This window comes from Marmota marmota, unplaced genomic scaffold (genome assembly GCF_001458135.2).
Source record: "Marmota marmota marmota unplaced genomic scaffold, marMar, whole genome shotgun sequence".
Classification (NCBI taxonomy): domain Eukaryota; kingdom Metazoa; phylum Chordata; class Mammalia; order Rodentia; family Sciuridae; genus Marmota; species Marmota marmota.
In genome coordinates this window covers 12,401,482-12,408,225 of record NW_025999961.1, presented here as the reverse complement: position 1 = coordinate 12,408,225, position 6,744 = coordinate 12,401,482, and the positions used below count along the sequence as shown (strand labels likewise).

General features: G+C 31.2%; 1 long non-coding RNA gene across 1 annotated transcript in view; it reads left to right on the top strand.

Moving 5' to 3' along the window:
• The first annotated feature begins 2,421 nt into the window (after positions 1-2,421).
• LOC125616726 overlaps positions 2,422-6,744 on the top strand; it is a 20,899-nt gene continuing 16,576 nt past the window's right edge. Inside the window, exon 1 of the long non-coding RNA XR_007347458.1 lies at positions 2,422-2,432. This is a non-coding gene — a long non-coding RNA (uncharacterized LOC125616726). The remainder of the gene's footprint in view (positions 2,433-6,744) is intronic.

Below are 6,744 nucleotides of genomic sequence, written 5' to 3'. Positions count from 1 at the left end.
TTGATCTGTGTATTAGAACCAGGTGTTTCAAACAATTCCTGTCAAGGCTTCTGGTTGTGATTTTGAGTTTGCCTCAGCAGTCCTACCAGAAGTTTTAAAAAGCATCTGATAACTATGTTGAATCTGGTTCTGTCTTAATATTTAGAATGATGTTAATTCCTATAAATGTCCCAAAGTGTGATGTTTGGATAGCATTTAGTTCCATAAATCTGCATGTTGAAGGTAATAATGCAACCAAAGACACATTATCAGAACATCATTGATGTATAAATATCAGTGATGGACATGGTTTTGAAGGCAGTCATCCAGGAATTTTTTTTAGGCACAGAAACACTGGAGAACATGACTATCAGAAGCTAACACAGTAAGAGAAGCCTGTCAGAGAAGGTGGAAGTGGAAGAGAATACATAATACCATCTTAAAGAAAGTTTCATATCTTTTGAACATTTCTTTTCCACTGCTTTATTAAGTTTCCTTTTTATTGTCCCTGTGTATTTTCCAAATATTCATTATTTCTTTACATTGTAACCCCAACTTGCAGTTTCACATGCCTATGGTGTGGCCGATGGTGAACCAATTCATTCATACTCTGTAATCAAGCAATTATTTTTTATGCATTGCTTACTATCATTTCTTATAAAATTTAAACCAGAGCTTATTCAAAACTTTATTTCTCCATTCTTAATTTTAAACAGCTGAGCAAATATATGTAAATTTGCAAAATCAAACTTATTCAACTCTCTACAAATTCATATTACCAAATTTTTATGTTCACTTTCTTATTTGTGCACACATATGTATGCACACACACATTTTTATTCTTTTGTCTTTACCTCTGGGAATAATACGTTTATTATTCTCTTTATTTATTTAATATGTCTCTTTTCATTGATACAAGATTCATTAATTCATTCAAAATTTTTATAAACTACATGTGGAACAATAAATTATGGGCTATGATATAATAACAAATTAAATATAGAGTTCCTGGTACTAGACTTCTTCTAACTTGTAGAGAACATAAAAATAATGAAAAGCAGCTGGTGAAGGAGATAGTGAGGGTGATATTTTCTGTGAGCCTGTCAAAGAGAAGCCATTTGAAATAAACATTTATGCAGAGACCTGGAAGAAACCTCTCACTCTACCTGCTGCTGGTCCCCTTACGTTGCTTTGTATTAGCTTTTGATATATTTAAGATACACATTTATTTCTCATGTTTACTATAGTATTTTACCCAGATCACATTTTATCTTTTAATTTGGCTTATGTTATGTGTAACATATATCAATCTTTCCACAGTGTAGCCTAATTTTCAAACTTTCTTTTATGATTTCTGAACCTTGTAATCATTAAAAATCATTTTCCAATCAACATTTTTAAAATAATATTTTATTTAATATTTTTTACTATTTACTTCTTACGCTTAACATGTGGATTCACTTGGACTTTATCTTGACATTAGTTATAAAATACTGATAAAAAGATAAACAAATCTGTTCCTTTCTACAGCATTATTTGAATAATCAAAACTTTCTATGTGAGATGTTATCTTAATTAGAAGCTAAACTGTTATGTGTGTTTCAGTACATTCTGTACTTACCCATTGGTTCCATTTAACTGTAGATTCATTATTACTAAGTGTAAGGTGAATAACTTAAATATTATAAACCATTTTAGGAAAAGATTATCAATTCAGGGACAAATATTAAATAATATAATCTATATCCAACTCAGTTGTGCAAGACATATTCATATAGATACATGTCACAATGTATCCTTGACTCACGATTCACAGGAAGATGCTTTTACTAAATGTTTGTTTTAATCAATAAGGATCAAAAGCCCTTTCTCATGACAGATTATTCTTTTTGTAATTGCTAGTTCTTTATCCTAGCAGAGTTCCCATAACCTTTAAAAGTATAATAATGCCTAGCCAACACAGTGTGAACAATTCATTCCATGTTTTTTTTTTTTCTTAAGTAACATTTATACATAAAACTTTTGTTCTGTTTCAGTAAGTCATTCTAACATATGCTGGTTAAATTCTGTCTTCTTGTTACAGCCTAAATCTGTTTTCATTCAGGTTTGTTACTTTATGCCTTTAAGCTAAAAAAGGATATTTAAAATCTTGAGAGAAATGATTCACACTCTCTTTGGCAGCTAAAGTTACAATCTTTGCCTTTTGCTCACTCTTTGGAATTTGATGAACTAAAAGATTAAGACAGCCATACCACATGTATAAACCAAATGCTTTTAGTTCTCATCCTGACAACACAATTGCTTGTGGCTTCTCAGAGAAAAGTCACTCTTTGCTGTTGTTAAAACTGTTTTCATAGACTAAAAGTGATGGGAACCTGTCTTAAGAATTTTATTCTTCTTTTATTTTTTACGTGATGTAGAACTGGGTTTTCCTGTTGATGAAAATGAAAAAGGTCAATTCTCAGTGACAGATGTAAAACCTAAAGCACATACAACTTGCCTCCTGGCTGCTCTGAGTGTCTCCTTGCTGAGACCATAAAACAACAAAGTTTGGAAACGTCAAAGACAGTTAATAGTGAGTCAAGGAGACATTGTGACATGTATCTATGATCTAAGATAAATCTTTCCAAAAAGAGAGAGAAATATAGGGTAGTGTGTCTTTTATTGCATGAAAAGTACATTTAAAATATACGGAATAGTCACATTGAAAAGAGTATCATGATAAACTCTCTAGAGAACACTGAAAATAGAAGTAAGGTTGGGGCTAAGATTTAACAGATGGATTCTCTAGCCCATAAACTTTATCATTGAATAATCACAAACATTTTTATCATGTATACATTACCATGTTATAAGAGGAAAATTCCAAACAAATTATATATATATTTCCAAAGATTGCTACCTGGAATGAGAGAAAAACCATGGTTATAAATCAGGACTTGTTTGAATTCTAAACTCTTGCCTCTTCAAATTGGTGTTGTAAAATAGTGTCATCATAGATGCTAGCACAGGGGGTTAAAATCCTAATTTTAATCTACTGAGGGTGGGAGGATGCTTTGCTACTTTAGGATGATGTAATCTGCTTCACAGAGCTTTTGTGAGGCAGGATATTCAAGACTGCATGACAGAACTTGGGGCATAAATATAAAATCAAATTTAGCTGGTTTTGTTATTATGACATTCTTGTCCATACAGTTAATATTGCAAGGGAAAAAAAAACCTGTTCCTGTCTTTAGGGATCTTAAAACCTAGTATCTGAGCAAATTTTATAGTAATCACATGCAAGATGGCGTTCTATGCTTTTTTTAAAAAAACAAAGATGGATTGTAAAGATAGGAGAAGGGAAAATTCACAGAGATCAGGAGATGGTCAGTTCTATTTTGAAAACAGGTCATAAAACTTTTCAAGAATGAAAGAGCCTTGAGAAAAGTATTGCAAAACTGAAAAAATAAAAAAAAAAATTCAATAGGTTATGACAAAGATGTGATAGAGAAAAACATTAGATAGGGGAGAGAACTATAAACTAGAAATAACATTTCTAAGAATGTTAAGAAAATGAATTTCAATAAGAGTGTATAAATATTTCACTGGTATTTGTAAACTAGTAAAGGAAGGATGAGTTTGGAAATATTAATTGGGACAGTCAGAGAATTCTGTATGCTAATGGGACAGAAACTAACAGGTGCTATTATCATCAGTATTGCATGCTAGGTGTAATACATTTTGGTATGAAGAACCTTTTACTAAATTCATTATTTTAATATTTACATGTTACATTTTTAATACCTATGGACAATGGTTAATATTAGCATGCAAAAAATGTATCCTTTAATTTAACAGTATTATCCTAGACATATGCCACATATGTATGTATATTAACACAAATTATTTCTTTTATGTGCTTTGGCAAGCATACAAAATGCAGTTTTTGTCAGTTTATTCACATTTGTGGTAAACTGCAGCCCAGAAAAACTATTTTTTAAATCACAATATAATCTCCTTCAAGAATTCAGTGGTTCTGTACTGTAACCCAACTGTTTCTCTTACTAGCTACATGACCCTGCATTTGTTTTACAGACTCCTGAGGCCTTTGTTTCAATATCTCTAAACAAATTACAGACTAACTAATAAGCTATCATCATTTGAAGCCAAATCATTATGTGAATATACTTGTGTTAAATAAATTGACCCGGAGGAGAGAACTAAATGTTATTTTACACAAGTCAGGGATTTTGAGAAAATAAACAACACAAAAAGTGTTAAAGTTATGGACAGTACACATTTTAACATTGTAGAATGTTATTATATGCTGTATCTTTATTTTCCTATAAAAACAATGAACACCAATTTTCAGAAACAATCTATAAATTACAAATGCTGCCAATATTTTAAAGGAGGGTTTTATAAAGAATTTTTCATTCTGCCAATTTTATGCTTCCTTCTTTTTCTGTGATATATCATTAGAACAATACTCCCCAAATTTTAATATATATATAAATCATTAGAATTCTAAATCAGAATGTGAAGATTCTGATTAGTAGGCTGGATTGAGAGTTTGCATTTCCAATTAGGTTTTAGGTAATGCTTATGTTACTGTCTGGAGAACACAATCCATGTAGTTAGGTGCTGAAAGACTTCTTTAGTGGTTCCTCTTGATATGCTTTTTTTCTCTGTGGGCTTTGTAGTCTACTTAGTGGATGCTATTTAAGTCTTCTGAAACTCTAATCAAAATCTACATAATCTACTTCTTTGGTATCAAAAGCATGAAACAAACCCTTCTCATACCATCCATGTCCATCTTGTTGGAACCACATTTAAATATATTCAAAATGAGACAGTTTCTTTATGAAAAGGAACTTCTAAGGAGGCCACCTGTTACAATGCTGGGGAAAGTTCTCTAATGCCCACCCAGGTTCTTTACATAACATGCTCAGTACTTTCTTGCTCCTTCAAATCTGTTCCATATTTTTAAAACCAAGATCAGATCATGTTAAGCTTTTGCTCAATAGTGCTAAAGAAACCATTTCACTTAGAATGAAGCTCAGTTATCTTTCCATGTCTTACTCTTTCCGTTGTATTAATCTTTTTCCAAGATAATATAAATTTCTGCCCATGCTACACTGAATCTCACTATTCTTTGTACTTTAAACTTTCATGTTTGTCTAGATTTTAATCTATCTATGTAGAGCAATATGATTAGAAAATGCATACCATTTCTTTCATCAATGATTTCCATTGCACTTAGGGCGAAATGTAGATTCTTTACCATACCAAGGTGAATTTATTTGTCTGTTCTTTCAACTTTATCACATCACATTCCTTTTCTGTACCTCATTTTGCCTGTTAGTTCCAGGAGTATGCCAGTTCATTTACTCTTCAGTGACTTTCTACCTTGTGTTGATTAAAATGCAATCTCATGGATATTCACATAGGTTGGTCTTAATAGAATGACAACTTTTCAGATGGTTGTGTAGTGAACCCTGTGAATAAATCTGAAGTGGCACTCCCAGTCACTACTCCTCATAAATTTTCTTCCATGCAGGTGCTACAACCTGAAATGATTTTGTTGTTTTGATACTTGACTGTGTTTATCTTTTATACCAGATTAAATGCTCCATATACTCTACTTTATAAACACTGTATTCCAAATATCTAGGAAAACGTCTGTGATAAGTATTTATGAGTAAGTGCATTATTTTTTTTTCATAGAAGAATGAAAAAGCCACTCAAATTTTAAGATAATTGTATGATTCTAGCATAAAGTAAACATTTTATCCCATTTCCTTTAAAACAATTGAAACCAAGTAGGATTTTTTTCTGATATTTATTATAGAAACGGATTAACCTTAGCACAAATAACAGAAATCTGTTTCATACTAATCAAGATGGATTTATAAATCGTTTGAATGTTTGTAGAGTTTTGAGAAAAAAAAACAGAAATGATAACAATTTTTCTATTACAATCAACGAGGATTAAATATAGCAATATTCTAAAACCTTATGTAAGTTATGGTTTGGAAATCCCACTCGGGAGATCTTTGAACATTACGTAATGTATTTTTTTAATATTATTTTCTTAGTTGTAGATGGACACAGTACCTTTATTTTATTTATTTGTTTTTATGTGCTGCTGAGGATAGAACCCAGTGCCTCATACATGCAAGGCAAGCACTCTGCCACTCAGCCATAATCCCAGCCCTTAATGTATTTTTTGATGATTAAGTATTAACTAAATTTTTTACATGCAGGTTGTTTATATGTATTTACCTTGGACCAAACTGCTGAATTCAATAATTATATTAATGGAAACTTATTTTTGCTACTGAGTATTTATATTTAACACATAAAATTATATTGTCTTTCTTAAAATTTTGGCTTCACCAAATCTTTCTACTTCTGCATCTCAGGTATGTGGAATTAGTATTATCATATTGATTTCATGGCACAAATAATAATTATGACTTGTAAAACCATGTTGCTTTTTACTGCCATTGAGTATGCAAAAATTGTAATATTTGCTTATAGCTTTTATTTTTACCAGTTGGTATCTTGAAACTCTTTTTAAAATTCTGCCTTTCTCATCTTTGTGCATCTGTCTGTGTTAGAATTATGTAAAATATCCTTTTCCTTTGATGACTTTTAAATTTTCACTATTAATCTCTCCTTTGCTCCCTTTTATACTCCTAAAAATAACCAGCTATTGAAGAAAACTCTTTCTCTTAACACACACACACACACACACACACACACACACACATAGAGATA